Here is an 18,336-nt window from a genome sequence, read left to right as displayed (position 1 = left end):
GAGGCTGAGGCAGGAGAATGGCGGGAACCCGCGAGGCGGAGCTTGCAGGGAGCCGAGATCAGGCTGCTCACTCCAGCCTGGGCGATAGAGCAAGACTCCGTCTCAAAAAAAAAAAAGAAGTAACTGAATCTTTTTAGGTAAATCCTCAATACTTCACTTGCCACAGCTGTTGCACCATTTTAACCATTTTACAACCCCCACAGTGCACAAGAGTCCCCATTTGTCCATATTCTTGTCAATACTTGTGATTTTACTTATTTATTTTGGTAGTATTCATCTGAATGGGAGTAAGGTGATATACCATTGTAGTTTTGATTTGCATTTCTCTGATAATTAGTCACTCATTATTATTGAGCATCTTATACTTCTGTGACAACATGTGGGAATTTTTCTTCATTGTACAACAGATACCATTATACTGGCATAATTCTACACTTTACACAATTTTTTCTAACACTACACCAAAGCAAACACTACATCCAACTTCAAATTGTCAGGATTACTGGTCCACTCCTCTGCCCACCCATAGGCTGATTATAAATCTTTGAAATTAATTACAACTAAAATTTTTTCTTTCCTGTCAAGTCATTCTTGATGAGTTTCCTCTGCTCACATTGGCAGTCCCTTTCCTTCTCATGATTCTTTAAATCTTCATTTTGTTAGAGGCCAAGCTTTCAAGCATGGCTGAAATTATATTGTGTGCTTTTTTCCTGAGTGCTTAATCCCTTACTTTACAAGCGGATGTGGGAACGCACACCCAGGAGGTGAGGTGAAGAATCCCGTTGAGGGAGCACTGGAATCTCAAATCTGTTACTATTTTGGCTGGGGACAGCAAACATCCTGTCAGTCTCAATTGCTGTATAATTGAAAAGAGAATAATAACAATTGTCCTACATACATTATAACTCTCTTTGAATCAATGATAATTAATACATGTGAAAAGCTTTCAAAAACATTTACAAGGGATTTTTACAAATCCCTCATAATTAGATGGTGTTTTACAATTTACAACGAACTTTCACATGCAGATTTCTCATGTGAGTTTTATAATGTTTTGAGTGGGCAGAGTGAGAAATTATATTTATAAAGTATCTTTGTATACGCTGATAATGATGCATAATACCCCCCACTTTCCATATTTAAAAGACCTTTAAAATTATGACTTTTCTGAGATTTCACAGCACATAAGAAAGCCAATACCACTACACAGGTGTGCAATTTCTGGTCTTGTGCACTGACCATTTCCTACACCATCTTTTTGTATGCTTTTTACCTTCTGTAGTTGTTATTTGAGTAGAAGAGTATTGAAAGGCCATGTAGAATATACAGCTTGGTTTGATGCCAGTGATAAAAATCTACATTTAACATACGTGTTAAAATAATTGAGACTGACTAAATTATTTTTGTATGTTTTCCATTTCACCCGTTACCAACTTTTTAATTAAGCAATGGGGCCGTGGTAGGCAGGGTATTCCGTAGAACGTGTGCATATGTTACCCTACATGACAGAAGGGACTTTCAGATGTAATTAAACTTAATGACATTGAGATAGGGAGATGGTCCTGCCAGTGGAATCATGAGGGTCCTTAAAGGTATGAGAAGGAATCAGAGTACAGAGTCAGAAGGAAACGTGCTGATGTGAGAATGGTCAGAGAGATAGAACAGTCCTGACTTTAAAGATAGAGGAAAGGGGCCTTGAGCCAAGGATCACTGTTGGCCTTCAGAAACAAAATGCAAGAAAATTGACTCTCCCTAAAGCCCCTCGAAGGTAACACAGTCCAACTAATTCATTTATGTTAGCCCAGGAGATCCTTGCTGGGCTTCCGACTTACAGTACTGGAAGATAACACATTTCTGGTGGTTTGTGTCACGAGGTCTGTAGTACTTTGTTCCAGTATCAGTAGAAAACCGGTAAAAGGGGAATTCACATAATATCATTACAAACAGGAATAATTACTTACTGTTCTTCTGTTCTCAAATCCTACCTTGTAAACAAAATGAATTTTTGTTTTTCGGGGCTTTTGTGATAATTCTTATGAATCCACTAATATTTTGTTGTCTTCTGTTGTCTCCCTCAGGAACCTGAAAGGAAGTAGCGTGTACGACTTGGGACACGTTTCCTGGAAGCACACCCCATTAGATAAAGTGTCGTATACTCTTTGATAAAGTAAGGCTCCTGGACGAGACGTTTTACGGGTACCCTGAGCTCAGTGAAATGCTTTCGGAAAGACACTCAGCAGAGTGGGCACCACAAGGTTAGGAGAAGCAGCTTCTGCTCGTCATAACTTCGGCAAATGTTTACACATCAGTAATGAAAAATATTCTCTTGGCGATTTCAGGCTTGTTACTATGGATGTTGTTTGCTAACATTGACTATTTTTCCTAACTGCTTATAGAAACTCCAGGCTGTCACCCATCTGTTCTCTCATCAGAGTAGTTTTGGGCCAGCAACTATTTCAGACATTTCTACAATTTCAGATGTCTCACTCTGCCTATGACTGTATGTTGTACTTGAGGACCGGACGCACAGAGTTCCGTGCAAATAGCAAGCATTCAGCTCCAACTCTCCTCCTTGTGGTAACAATATGAAAGAAAGAGATAGTATCGGAATTATTTTCGTTCAATACAGCCATTGTAAAATGTGTGTATATTTTAAAACATCATGTGGTACATGATAAATGTATACAACTTTTATTTTTCAATAAAAAAATTATAAAAAATATGTCATCAAATCTGATTTCTCATATTACTTTTTTGTTAACACTCATCACACAAAAGACTTATTATCTTAAAATGTTATTTTTCATTATTCTCATTAATTTTATAGGTGAGATTTTAACTGTTATGTCTAAATAGTAGTGTCTAGTACGTGGTAGATAATCAATGTGACTTGAATAAATGAATAAGTCTGTTAATGACATGCTTCTCATCACTGTAACTTATTTTTTATTTAAGACTGATAAAATATTTTTTCTTTTACCCCATATTGCTAAAGATCAAATCCTTCTTCTTTAAGAGGCTACCATCGTTCCATTCATCAGCGCCAAATCACTCCTTGTGCCTGAGAGGAGCTGCCATCCTTCACTTCGCCTTTGGGTCACTTCCAACCCTGTTCTCTGCGTATCTCATCTGGACTTCCTGGAGAATAGCCCCTCTCATGGTACTCACTTTCTTCCAAATCTTCAGTCTCTGCTTCATAGATAGATTATGCTACTCAATATAGAAACAACATCTTTTTTATTTTTTAACAATAAACATTTTCCCCCTCAACCTTTTAACCTACTAATGCGGGCAATCTAATCTAAAGAATAGCCTGCAAGACCTCCTTCCATCATTTCTCGTTTAATCCAGCTTCCTCGCTGAGTGATTTTGCAGAAAGCCCTTTCTCCCGTGTCACCGATGGAACTTTCTAGTGGCCTATTCTGAGGAACACGTGGCAGTTTACATGCTGTTTGCATTTGATGCTGTTTGTCACTCCCTCCTTCTGAGGACTCTCTTCTTGGTTGGCTTTTATGATGGTAATTGCTTTCCTACTCCTGAGTTTCTGACCACTGCTTGTCAGACACTTTATTGCGCTCCCTTTCCTTTGCCCACACTTGCACAGTTTGATTTCTATATATGGCTTTCCCCTCTTCTTATTCCATGAGATTTATCTAAGTGATTTCATCCATTGCTATGGGTTCAACTACCGCTAACATGTTTTTTACTCCCAATTCTGTTTCTAGAGTTTCACGTATTTAACTGCCTTTTAGGGAATCACCAAAAGGCAATTCAATCTTAACTTCTGATCCTTAAATATGAGGCCAATTCTTTCTTACGCATTTTCTAATTCAATGAGTGATACCATCTCTTATCCTGTTGTCCTGGGCAGAATTGCAGGAGGTAACTACTTTCTCTACCCTCCCTATAAAAATTACCATTTTTCATTCACCAACCTCCTCATACCCCAATCATTAGTATCTTTTTAAGAAATGATCTTCTCTTTAAAAAAAAATTTTATATGCTATTACCTATAAGGTTTCCCTCCTGAAATGGGATATTGGGTAAGAGGGTACTACCTGGAGGTCGCATAGAACTACAGATTATTCAAAGGGATATCTACGGAGCAAAGGCAAGATGGAGAACACAGTGCAGCCAAACAGCTATTCAAAGGTCTGAGCAGAGATACAGAAATGACACATGAGTTAACAGACAAAGGGAGACATATCAAGTGGGTTTTGAGTGTAGGGCAAAACCACATTTACCTGTAGCTCTGGAGAACCCACTGGCACCGTTTTAAGACTGTTGCAGCCTGCAAGGGAGGGTGGACATTGAGTTCAGACGCGCACACCCTCTGACCAGCTCCCGAATGTCTGATGATGTTTACAACTTTGCTTCCTGCTTTCCGACCTGGTCTTAGCCTTTTGATACACACCGTCCCACTGCTATCAGAGAAAGATTTGAGGTAAGTTTCACGCAACACTGATCATAATGGTAGACTTTTTAAAGCCTTCAATGTCTCACTAATAAGTAGACGTTAGGGCAGAATTTCTGTGTGTGTCCAGCAAGAGGGTCCGTCATCTGACACTGCCTTCATTTCTAATGTATTGGTTTGTCCTAAAATCATGCATGGAACTGTCTCTAGCAATAATAAATACCTCTGTGTCCCTGGTGTACTATATTTTCTGTATATTTTTTGCCATCTCTTCCCCCTCCTTCTGCAATGCTGTTATCACCCTGCTGACCTTGAAAGTCACACTGCTGAGTCAGAAAGGCCCTTATTCTAAAGAAAGCCCTTATTTTAAAGAAAGCCCTTATTTTAAAGAAAGCCACTGAGGATACCACCCAGCACACACCCAGCTCCTCCCATGAGCTCTCATCTCTCCTGTGTAACCTGATCTATGCTCTTGCCACTCTGTATGTCATTTGAAGACAGGAATTATATCTTATCATCTATATTCTATCTGTCTACCTATCTATCATCTATCATTGATCTCTCATCTATTATCTATCATCTATCTGTCTACTATCATCTATCTATCTATCATCTCTCTATGCATCTATCTATGATCTATGTATGTATGTATGTATGTATAGTCTATCATCTGTCATTGATCTATTATCTATTATCTATCATCTATCTTCTATCATCTATCATCTCTCTATGCATCTATGTATCTATCTATGATCTATGTATGTATGTATGTATAATCTATCTATCTATCTATCTATCTATCTATCTATCTATCTATCTATCTATCTATGTGTCTATCATCTGTCATCTATCATTTTGTATTTCTACTGCCCTGCATAGTGCCTAGAACACAAGGTTCTCAAAACATGTCTGTAAAATGATAACCGAACATCCTAAACATTTTTTCTATAAAGTTCCGTCATGGCAAGTTGAGTTTTTGGAAGGCAGGATGGGTCCTTATTGGTGTCTTTTTTTATACAGTTTGATAGTATACCATGCGTAAATATTGCTAAATAAATAAATCAATAAATGTACAACTAGAATAGCATATCTATTAAGAGTATAGACTTCAGTGACAGAAGTCAGAATTCAACGACTTGTTCCAGGCCTTTGACGATGAACTGGAATCATGAATCCACCCCCCCCCACCACATAATTTTCTCCACCCATTTATTTCATCCATACTGGCCTCATCTTGCTTCCTTCCTTACTTCTCCTTTCCTCATTATAGTACTTTCTTCTGTTCTGTTGGTTGTTTTCATCCTTCTTTTGCGCTTCTTTCTCTTGCTCGGAGTGAGTCTGTGTGTAGTTACGTGAGTGTGCCATGCAGGTATGGGAGTGTGCAACTGTGGATGCTTTGCCAACCACAAGACCCTTGAGAACATCTGAGAAAAACTAGACACCCAAGGCTGGGTGCAGTGGCTCATGCCTGTAATCCCAGCACTTTCGGAGGCTGAGGCAGGTGGATCACAAGGTCAAGAAATCGAGACCATCCTGGCCAACATGGTGAAACACCGTCTCTACTAAAAATACAAAAATTAGCCAGGCGTGGTGGCAGTCGCCTGTAGTCCCAGCTACTGAGGAGGCTGAGGCAGGAGAATCACTGGAACCCGGGAGGCAGAGGTTGCAGTGAGCTGAGATCACACCACTGCACTCTAGCCTGGCGACAGAGTGAGACTCCATCTCAAAAAGAAAAAAAAAGGAAAACTAGACACTCAAACTAAGGAAGCAAATCCAAATACAGACCAACAATGCTAACATCAATAAAACCATGCAAAACACAAGAACAGTTAATAGAGTAGCACTAGTGTTGCTATAATTTGACTTTTTCTTCTTTTAATTTTTGTAGATTCTGGCTGTCTTGCTTTATTGTCCCCCCATATCCCCTGCTCTGTCTTGTTCTTTTCCACAAATCCTATTTTCAATGCTAACTTCATTTATCGTGAACTGTAGGAGGAGAAAGAAAATATGCAAGTAAACCTATAGTTACCAGTTCTGAAAAGTTACTGTGAAGAAAAACAGAGTGATATAATGAAGAATTACTGGGGGAATAAGTTTAATATAGGCAGGTGGCCAGGAAAGACTTTGATAGTGAGATGCTTGTAAGTTGAGACATTGGGTGAGAGAGAGTTACACCCACAGGAACTAGGAAAAGATCAACTGGGCTTAAGGTGTGGGGGGTGCACAGACCCTGAAGGAAAAGAGTTGCACAGCCCCACAGTGGGTTATTGTGTTTGGAAGCAGTAAGTGAGAAGAAGATCAGTGTTGTCTGAGAATGAAGAGGTGGGCAGGGTTCATTCTTTGGGAAGAAGTTTGGATCATTTCCTAACTGCAGTGGAAAACCATGATATATTAATCCATCTTCAAACTGCTGATAAACATATACCTGAGACTGGGCAATTTACAAAAGAAAGAAGTTTATTGGACTTACAGTTCCACAGGGCTGGGTAGGCCTCACAATAATGGCAGAAGGTGAAAGGCACATCTCACATGGCGGTGGACAAGAGAAGAGAGCTTGTGCAGGGAAACTCCCCTTTATAAACCATCAGACCTCATGAGATTTATTCGCTATCATGAGAACAGCATGAGAAAGACCTGCCCCCATAATTCAATTACCTCCCACCAGGTCCCTCCCACAACATGTAAAAATTCAAGATGAGATTCGGGTAACACAGTCAAACTATATCACATGACAAGATTTTAAGCAGATTACTATAATTTGTGGGAAATTTTAGGAAATAGAAAATATAAAGGGAGAATAGAAACTGTTTTTGCAATAGTAGTAAAATTATAAAATACATACAAATCTTACAAGAAATATGTTGAGACATATAAAATATAGCTGATTTTAATAACAAAAATGCAGCTAGTAAAACAAATTGAGAGACACACCATTAAATTATGTGACAATATTTTAAAGATGTAAATTATTTCCAAATTAATTAATATTTATGCAATTCTAATTCATATCTACATTAGATCTTTAAGATGACAAAGTAATCTCAAAATTAAGTGGAAAAAAATAGAGGATAACTGAGAAAAAATGTGGAAAAGATGAATAATAAAAGAAGAATTATAAACCAGTTAGTAGGCTGGGCATGGTGGCTCACACCTGTAATCCCACACTTTGGGAGGCCGAGGAGGGTGGATCACTTGAAATCAGAAGTTAAGAACAGCCTGACCAACATGGTGAAACCCGGTCTCTACTAAAAATACAAAAATTAGCCAGGCAGGGTGGCGTGCACTCAGTACAGGAGGCTGAGACAGGAGAATCACCTGAAGCCAGGAGGTGGAGGTTGCAGTGAGCTGAGACTGTACCACTGCACTCCAGCCTGGGTGACAGAACGAAACTCCATCTCCAAAAACAAAAACAAAAAGCAATTAGCAAAATATACTTTAAAACCTACAATATTAAAAGTGTCATTAGTTGGAGAATAGATAGGTCAATGGAACCTAAGATACAGTTTAGAAAAATATTAATATGTATGCCATATGTATAGTGTGCAGGTGGCATTTTAGACATGTGGAAAATGATGACAAATTTAATAAACTGTGAGAGGAAATTGGATAAATATTTAAGATACACATACATCAGAGTCCCTTTTTTATATCACATGCAAAACTAAAATAATATTTGAATGGCTTAATCAGTGAAACATTTTTCTAAATTAACTAACATACCAGAAAATATTTGACTTATCTCAAACTAAATATGTCTTTTTTATTGTATAGGGTTTTTTCTTTTTTGAAAAAATTTCAACTTGCAATTTAGATATAGGAAGTACATAGGCAGATTTGTTGCAATGGACTATTGCATGACGCTGAGGTTTGAAGTGTGGATCCCGTCACCCTGGTGGTGAGCGTAGTACCCAGTAGATGGTCTTTTTTAACCTAATCTCGCTTCCTCTCTTCCTTCCTCCACCATCTAGTAGTCCCCAGTGTCTACTGCTTTTCATATCTATGTCCATATGTGCTCAATGCTTAGCTTCCATTTATAAGTGAGAACATGTGGTATTTGGTTTCCTGTTTCTGCATTTATTCGCTTAGATGGCCTCCAGCTCCATCTATGTTGCTGTGAAGAATATGATTTTATTCGTCTTTATGGTGTATGGTATTTCAGGGTGTGTATGTACCACATGTTCTTTGTCCAGTTTCCTACTGACGGGCACCTGTGTGGATTCCATTGTGAATACTGATGCCGTGGACATGGGAGTGTACATGTGTTTTTGGCAGAATGATTTATTTTCGTTTGAGTGTACACCCAGTAATGGGGTTGCTGAGTCAAATGGTGGCTTTAAGTTTTGAGAAATCTCCGGACTACTTTTCACAGTGGATTGGACTAATTTACCTTCCCACTAACAGCGTATAGCGTTCCCTTTTCTCCGCAATCTCGCCAGCATCTGTTTTTTTGACTTTTTGTAATAGACATTCTGACTGGTATGAGATGGTGTCTCATTGTGGCTTTGATTTGGATTTCTCTGCTGATTAGCGATGCTGAGCATTTTTTGATGCATTTGATGTATGTCTTCTTTGAGAAGTGTCTGTTCATGTCTGCCCGTGTTTTAACGGAATTAATTGGGTTTTGTTTGTTCAACTGTTTAAGTTCCTTGTAGATTCTGGATATTAGGCCTTTGTCAGGTGCATACTTTGCGAATATCTCCTCCCATTCCCTAGACTGTCCATTTACTCTGCTGATTTTTACTCTCTGTTTATTTTGCTTTGTAAAAGTTCTTGAGTTTAATTAGGTCCCACTTGTCCATTTTTTGTTTTTGTTGCAAGTGCTTTTGAGGACTTAGCTAAAATTTATTTGCCAAGGCTGATGTCCAGAAGAATGTTTCCTGGGTTGCCTTCCAGAATTTTTACAGTTTGAGGTCTTACATTTAAATCTTTAATGTATTTTGAGTTAATTTTTATATGAGGTGAAAGGTAGGGGTCCAGTTTCATTCTTCTACATATGGCTAGTCAGTTATCCTGGCTGTGTTTATTGAATAGGGAGTTCTTTCTTGTGGCTTGTTTTTGTGGGTCTTGTCAAAGATCAGATGGTTGTAGGTATGTAGCTTTATTTGCTTGTTTTCTATTCTGTTGCATTGGTCTATGTGTCTGTTTCTGCTACAGCACCATGCTGTTTTGGTTACTGAGGCTTTATCGTATAGTATGAGGTTGGAAAGAGTGATGCCTCTGGCATTGTTCTTTTTGCTTAGGCTTGCGTTGGCTGTTCAGGCTCTTTTTGGTTCGATACAAATTTTAGAATAGTTTTCTAATTTTAGTAAATTTACTAAGTGAATGTTCTAATTCTGTGAAGAGTGACATTGGTAGTTTGATAGGTATGGCATTGAATCTGTAGTGTTTTAGGAAATATGGCCATTTTGACAGTAGTGGTTTTGGTACCAAAACACCAGGTGCTCAGTCTAGGTCCTGCTGCTCGCTGCACAGAAAGCCAATGACTGAGACAATGAATATTCCAGGGAAGAAGCTTTAATCCTGTGCTGCAGCAGAGGAGAGAAGAACTCAGTCTCAAATCCATCTCTCTGACCTACTAAAACCAGGGGTTTATATAGCAGGGAAGGAATGTAATATTGTGTAAGAAAACAGGAACTAGGGAGGTGTCAGGAAGCAATCGTGATGAATGAGGGGTCAAGCATCTCATTGTCTGGATGTCATGATCTAGTGAGTTTCAGTTCTTTGATACTTTTTGTGACAGGCCTGACAGTCATTTTCTCAGGAAGGAACTCAGATAAAACAAATACAAGTTTCAAGCTTTAAGCCCAGAAGGGTCAATTACTATGTTTATTAAAAACAAACAAACAAACAAACAAAAAAACAAAAAAACTGTTAGGCCAGGCATGGTGACTCACGCCTGTAATCCTAGCACTTTGGGAGGCTGAGATGGGCAGTTCACGAGGTCAAGAGATCAAGACCATCCTGGCCAACATGGTGAAACCCCGTCTCTACTAAAAATACAAAAATTATCTGGGTGTGGTGGCACCTGTAGTCCCAGCTACTTGGGAGGCTGAGGCAGGAGAATCACTTGAACCCAGAAAGCAAAGGTTGCAGTGAGCTGAGCTCGCACCAGTGCACTCCAGCCTGGGCGACAGAGACTCCATCTCAAAAAAAATAAAACAACAGCAACAAAAAAAAAAACACTGTCTGTAGGACAATTGGGTCAGTGTTAGTTTTTCCAGTCCTTGAGTATGGGATATTTTTCCATTTATTTGTTTCGTTTCATCCCTTCTTTCTTTCAGCAGTGTTTTGTATTTCTTGTAGAGGTCGTTCATCTCCTTGGTTAGTTATATGCCTATAGGTATTTTATTTTCTTTGTGGCTATTGTAACTGGGGTTATGCTCTTGATTTCACTCTCAGCCTGGATGTTGGTGAAATACATATTTTTAAAACAGAAAAGCAAAAAAAAAAAAAATAGACTTGACTAAACAAACATTATTATAAACAAGACTGAGAGTGTCAATATTCTTTTCCATAAGGAGCTCTTACAAACCAGTATAAAGAACTATAATTTCTCCATTTAAAAAAGGAGATAGCATTGCCAATTCACAAATTGTATATAAGTGGCCTATAAATGCAAAAATGTTAATTGCATAAGTAATAAAAAAGTCTAAATAAAAAAGTCTAAATAAAGTGATATTATTTTCTACTGATACAGTTGATGGGGAGAAAATCCAAACTGAAGTGAGCAGAAGAAAATGGGGAACAAGGGAGCCTCTTAGACTGCTAGTGGGAGGGTAACTTTGTATAAACTCTTAGAATACAATTTGTCAATCTGTGTTACAATCAAATTGTTCATTCACTTTGTAACAACAGTTCCATTTCTAGGAAATAGTTATAGATGGGCAACTATTTCTATAAAAAGCTTTTCATTACAATGTTGAATATGATACAATTGGGGATAGTCCTAAGTGCTCACTAACAGGAGCATGACTAAATAACCTTTGGTACTGACAGTAAATAGAATACCAGGCATCTATTAGAAATGCCTTTCAGAAAATAAAGTCAATGGCATGCGGATATAGATGTAATTTGTAAAGCAGTATAACTCAAATTTGTAGAAAGAAATTACAGGACAAAGACTGGTACGAATTCAAAATGGTGCCTGGCTACCACTGGCCTGTGTCCGCAGAATGAAGCCTGGAGAATTGTCCTCTAAGTAAAGCAGGTGCTCTACGTGTAGAAAGCTCCTGGTGCAGATGTTGGACTCTGAGAGAAGGCTGAGCACAGCCTCAGGTAATGCAGAACTTCCTCAAAAGGCAAGAAGGCAAAAATAAAACACGTGAAGAGCAACTCTCTTTGAAGAGGAAATGCACTCAAGGCCTTGGCCCGCAGAGAAAAGTGCTCCTGAAACTGGAAACTCTGTGGACTCCCAGCCTGCAGGCTGCCGCTCTTCAGTCAGTCACCCTACAGGCGACAGCCCCTGCTCTCCCCACTCCCATTTTCAGAGAGCTGCTGCCTGAATCCTCATTCTGGGAATGGACTATGAGGAAGGAGACCTACTCTGTTGTCAAGGAAACCTGTGCCAGTTACATGTGCCATACATTTCAATCGCTTAGTTATCAACGTGACAGGTAGACAGAGAACACCCAATGCTTGAGGAAAACCAGGGGTAGGAAAGAGAAGCATTAAGATTACTTTTTAATGGAAATGGTACATATTCACCTAGGCTACTCTTCCTTACCTGAGTTGAAACTGAACAGTATGATCTAAATGTACATTTCATGTGCTGGGGAGAAAAAGCCACTGATGACCCCCTTCCCCTCAGGTTTCCTCTCATTAGTTTGATCACCACTGTAACCCCATTCAGGCCCCCAAGCTAGTGCCGTTTTGTGTGCATAAGGTTGGGGCAATTGGATTCATAAGAGGTTTTGTCCATGAGGAATTTTCAGTCTAATGTCAAGTAATTGACAATGAAAATGTTTCCTAGTTCCCATTCAAATATTTATTAATACAGCAAAAATGTGGGATATGTAGGATTTATATATCTTCCAACTGTCTCCACTACTGCAGGACGTAGACACCATCTATAAATCTCACATTGTAACCACTAACACTTGTCTTTGTTATTGTCGCCTGGAATCTTCTTTAATGCCAAAATAAGAGTCTCAAAAGAATGAAGCCCTGCAATTTCACTGTCCAACAACAGAGGTTTTACCTGATAAATCCTCTTCTCGTCTGACAGAGTGGGCCACAGAAACATCGCTGACAGCTGTTGCATGGTGGAGTGGGAGTAAGGTCACTTCCTGCAAATGTTAGGGTTCTTAAGAATCCCACAGGCGTTGGAGGAATAATTGAACTCAACAGGCAATCAATCACATCTGAAACACGTGAAATACACCTAAGGACCAGAGGTCAGGGTTTAGTGTCCATATTCAACCAGTTATTCACATGGTCTGAAAATGAAAATGTTTCATTTCAGAGTTTATATGGAGTCATTGACAGAATGTTGAATATGAAATAGATTTTTTTCTGTCTTCCTTTGAAAATCTTTGTGGATAAAGCTTAACATGATGCATTAGAATCTTAGGAGTAAACTGTTCCTCACAAAATTTGATTATCTTATCTGATTAGTTAATGCAGACATATTAAATTTTCAACTAATTTTTTTTCTTAAGAAGAATTCTTTCAGAAATGGAAAAGCATGTAGTAACATACTGACTTCAAGGAACCTAATAATTAAGCTAATAATTTTAAGTAGTAAAACTTAAAAAACTAAACTTAAGTAATAAAAAGGTGATAATAGGATAATTACTATTTGGTATCCTACTAAGATATTTAGTTGGCAATTTAATTTTAAATTACCTGGTCTTCTCTGATATTCACATATTATTAAATGCAATTTTGTTCAAGCTGCTGTACTAAGTGTTAGGGGAATATGAAAATTGAAAATGTGACCTTGTTGTTCAGTAAAGTCATTTTTATTGAGTGTGGTAGACTCTCACTTGTCCCTAAGTATTCATTTTCCCTTTCTTTTTTTTTTAAATTGTAGCGTTTCTTTTGAAATATATGTTGCCTCCCAGACATTGCAAAATGTTATACTGAGTTCTGGTGTATTCTTTTTTTTGTTTTTTTTTAAGAAACTGACTTGTTCTGTCTCCCAGGCTGGAGTGCAGTGTGTGATCATGGCTCACTGTTGCCTCAACCTCCCAGGAACAAGTGATCCTCTAGCCTCAGCCTCCTGAGTAGCTAGAACTACAATCACTCATCACCGCGCCCAGCTAATTTTCAATTTTTTTGTAGAGATGAGGTCTGCTATGTTGCCCAGGCTGATCTAGAACTCCTGGCCTCAAATGATCCTCCTGCTTCAGTCTCCCAAAGTGCTGGGATTACAAGCATGAGCCACTGTGCCCAGACTTAATTCTGGCGTATTCTTAAGCCAATGTCCCCTAATGAAAATATCTTCCAGGACCTCAGTGCATGGTCCAAATGAGGAAGCTGTTAATAGGTACAATACTATTAACACATGTACATACAGATTTCAACAGCATTTAAGTTCAGTTTTTTCTTTCTGTCTTTTGTGTTGCGTGGATAGTTCTTTTTCTGTCTTCCACTGAAAATCTTTCTGGATAAAGATGTTTCCACAGATTTCTGTAGATTTGTTCAGCCACCACCACCCGGTCCCAGTTAGAATCGGGGCACAGAACTGCTTTATCGGTCTCAGGAGAAGGTGTGACTGAAAGGAGCAGCACAAAGATAATCCTTTGTCCTTTCAGTCACACCTCCTCCCTGACTCTGACCTTTGGCACCAGCTGCTAGGTGTTCACACTCTAATTTTACACTTTAAGAATGGTATGTAAGGGCCGGGCACAGTGGCTCACGCCTGGAATCCCAGCACTTTGGGAGGCCAAGGCGGGCGGATCACAAGGTCGGGGGATTGAGACCATGCTGGCTAACACAGTGAAACCCCGTCTCTACTAAAAATACAAAAAATTAGCCGGGCGAGGTGGCAGACGCCTGTAGTCCCAGCTACTCGAAAGGCAGAGGCAGGAGAATGGTGTGAATCCGGGAGGCAGAGCTTGCAGTGAGCTGAGATCCGGCCACTGCACTCCAGCCTGGGAGAGAGAGAGAGAGACTCTGTCTCTGAAAAAAAAAAAAAAAAAGTACATAAGTAGAGTAATACAGGCAGCACCATTCTGAGATTTTTTTTTTTCATTCAGCATAAAGCCCTACAAATCCACGTAAGTTGTTGTCTGCATTGATAGTTTGTTTTGTTTTGTATCACAATTTGTCTGTTTATTCACATGTTGAAGGATGTTTGAGTGGTTTCAAGTTGTGGGCTGCTACACGTGAAGCAGCAATGAACATCTGTGTTCACATTCCCGTGTGACTGTGTGTTTCACTTCTGTAGCATAAATACCCGGGAGGCCTGGATTGCACTGTAAGTATGTTTTTAACTTTGTAGGAAACAGCCATACCACTTTCTAAAATGGTTATGCCGTTTTCCATTTCCATCAGCAGTGCATGAGAAAGCCTGCTGCTCTGCGTGCTTGTCAGCACACGGTACTGTCAGTATTTTTATTTTAGCCACTTATTAGGTGTGCATTTATGTCCCATTGTAGCTTTAATTTGCATTTCCCTGATGGCTAATGATGGTGAATATCTTTTTCTGTGCTTATTTGCTATCTCTATACCTTCCTTGACGAGGTGTCAACAAATGTTTGGCCTGTTTTCTTGTTGTTGAGGTTGCAGAATTCTTTATATGGTCTGGATAAAAATTCTTTCTTAGATATGTGATTTGTAAATATTTCTTCCAAGCATTAGCTAACTTTTTATCCTCCTAACAAAGCCCTACTTAGAACTGAAGTTTGAAAGTTTGATGAAGTCCGTATTACCAATTTTTTTCTTTCAGTGCATTTGGTGTCAAGTCTAAAAACTTTTTGTCTAACTCTCGCACAGGAAGATTTTTTTCCTGAGTTTTCTTCTAGGAATGTTGTAGTTTCACATTTTACATTTAGATCTATGATCTATTTTGAGTTAATTTTTATAGAAAGTGTGAAGTTTAGGTCTAGCTTTTTGTTTGTATGTTTTCTTTTTTGGCCTACTGTGTTTAATTTTCCCAGCATCTTTTGTTGCAAATACTAATCTTCCTCTATGGGATTGCTTTGCATTTTCGTTTTAAAAAATTCAGTTGAATGCACCTGTGCAGGTCTATTTCCAGTTCCTTTATCCTGTGCCATTGATCCGTTCCTCTGCCCAAGCCACACTGTGAGGCTGTCTTCCCAAGCTCTTCCCTTTCTAGGATCTGCCCAGCCAGAGCTTCTCCTTTCCTCATTTTGATCCTCTAGCCAGAAAGCTGGGCTTCTAGTTACTCAGCTCTGCTGTACACATCCTGCAACTGCGGCTGCTCTGAGAAGGAGATACAGAGAAGAGGAAGCCAGGCTTTTCCTCACCACCTCAGCAGAAAGAAAGGTCCCCAGCCCTGGAGCTCAGGCTCCCTCCACCTGCTGCGTTCACTGTCCCCACCCTGCAGAACGTGGCTTGAGAGAGGAGAGGGACGAATGCGAACTTGGGATGGTGGATGGCCCTCCCAGCTCTGAGCTTTTGGGGCCAGAGCTAGAAGGGCGGCTCCTGTCTCCAAGTTGCCTTCAATCCAAGCCGGAGAATTCTGGAGGCAAACAGGATGCTCTCCTCCACTTTGGTAGTACTTCAAAATCTTGCCTTCTTCCTTAATGCGTCAACTACCACCCAGTTTTCAGAGCCCTCCAGTCTCTGTTCCCTGCATTTCTTCCTGGAACTGGATCCCTAAGCATTCAGTTTAATCCATACATTGCCCTTATCATTTCTTTTTTTCTCTTTTTCTTTCTTTCTTTCTTTCTTTCTTTCTTTCTTTCTTTCTTTCTTTCTTTCTTTCTTTCTTTCTTTCTTTCTTTCTTTCTTTCTTTTTTTGAGACAGAGTTTCACTCTGTCTCCCAAGCTGGAGTGAAATGGCGCAATCTTGGCTCACTGCAACCTCAGCCTCCCGAGTTCCAGAGGTTCTCCTGTCTCAGCCTCCCGAGTAACTGGGATTACAGGCACCTGCCACCACGCCCAGCTAACTTTTTTTTTTTTTTTTTTTTTTAGTAGAGACAGGGTTTTGCCACATGGTGTGGAATGAAGGACTGGACAGCGCTGAACTAGGAGACAGAAGGAGAAAAAGAGGGAAGTAAGACAGAAAGACATAGAAAATGTAAAAGAAAATGTGAGGATTTATATTCAAAATATCAAAAAGCTTTCTAATTGCTAGACTCACCCCTGGCTAGAGTGGGCTATCTGGGTGAAGAGTTTATACAGATATCCCCATATACACTATCTATTCTACTTAGATAACATTCTAGAGACACTATGTCCTGTTTTCTCGAAAGACTCATACCAATGCTGACATTTCAGATCTGCTAAGGAAGTTTATTTTAGCTTCAAAACAACATGGGGCAGGGTGAAGTATTTTTAGCCTCAAGGAACATTTTTGGCTGGGGACGGTCGCTCACGCCTGTAATCCCAGCACTTTGGGAGGCCGAGGTGGGTGGATCATGTGGTCAGGAGTTCGACACCAGCCTGGCCAACATAGTGAAACCCTGTCTCTACTAAAAATACAAAAATTAGCCAAGTGTGGTGGCGTGCGCCTGTAATCCCAGCTACTCAGGAGGGTGAGGCAGGAGAATCACTTGAACCCAGGAGGCAGAGGTTGCAGTGATCTGAGATTGTGCCACTGTACTCCAGCCTGGTTGACAGAGTGAGACTCTGTCCAAAAAAATAAATAAATAAATAAATAAATAAATAATTAAAAAAAGGAGGATTTTAGTACTTCCGAAACTGCTCTGTGTAGCTCTTTGTTTAAGCAATCCTAACTCAGAAGTAAGAGAAGGATAATATTCTTGAGTGTGCTCTGAAGCTATTTAGTAGCATTAGAAAGGCAGAGAATAAGTAGCTTATAAAACATTCACAACTCTTAAAATTGGACTAACAGGAAATCTCCAGGCATTTCGTTCATAATTTTGGAAGAAATGCAATAACAAACATTTAATAGATCACATCCTGTGAAAAATAATTGATCTAGAATAAATACTATTCTTATTCCTATAGACAATCACACCTAGAGATTTTGGTCAGGTATCAGTTGAATGTTAATTATCAATGTATTTGAAATACATGAAATTTAATAAAGAGGCCATAAGTCACATTCAAGAAGCAGCAAGAGAAAGCACCATTGCAAAATCTTGGTAAATTTGGAAAATAATAACAAATCTCGTAGTGAAATAAATATTTTATTGGGATTATAAGACCTACTATCCAAAGATCCATTAGGAACTTTACAATAGCTCATTAATTTATATGGGAAATATGACAGAAAAGCAATTTCTGCTCTTACTTCTTTTCTTTTTTACTTCTTTCCCTTAGTGTGTTTTGCACGTGTGTTTGTGTTTCTTTGAATCGTTGCTTAATCCAATAAGCTTTCAACTGACATCCCATGTCAGACGGGAATGCCACAGTATCACTTACTGATTTCCACAGCGTTAGTTTACTCCTGGAAACTAAAACCAATAGGTGTTTCTAAGGTGTATGCAGACACACACACACACACACACACACACACACACACACACATAGAGTTTGTTAAGGGTCTCTTCCTGCCTATATTTTTCAGAAGAAGAAAAGAAGGATACACTTATGTACTAGGGACTACTGTTTATTAGAAAAGCACAGGAACAATTCTCAACCTGAATATTTTCAGTAAGTGCCGTGGTGAAAATTACTGAAGTGGTTCTGCAAAATCGCCTTGTCCTATTTTTGAGGACCTGTGGAAAGCCCTTCTACAACTTTTAAATAAATGTAGTAAGTCTGAACATTCTGTACATCATCCAAAATTATTAGAGAGCTTAAAGTGTAATAGTCAAATGGCCAGC

At 39.2% G+C, this 18,336-nt stretch overlaps 1 long non-coding RNA gene across 1 annotated transcript in view; it reads left to right on the top strand.

The window, feature by feature from the left end:
* The window catches only part of LOC126955473 (uncharacterized), a 128,280-nt gene that overhangs the window by 84,904 nt on the left and 25,040 nt on the right, over window positions 1-18,336 (top strand). The window contains exon 5 of the long non-coding RNA XR_007725939.1: window positions 2,079-2,167. This is a non-coding gene — a long non-coding RNA (uncharacterized LOC126955473). The remainder of the gene's footprint in view (window positions 1-2,078; window positions 2,168-18,336) is intronic.

Source organism: Macaca thibetana, chromosome 5, assembly GCF_024542745.1.
Source record: "Macaca thibetana thibetana isolate TM-01 chromosome 5, ASM2454274v1, whole genome shotgun sequence".
NCBI lineage: Eukaryota > Metazoa > Chordata > Mammalia > Primates > Cercopithecidae > Macaca > Macaca thibetana.
This window is presented reverse-complemented; position numbering and strand designations above follow the sequence as displayed.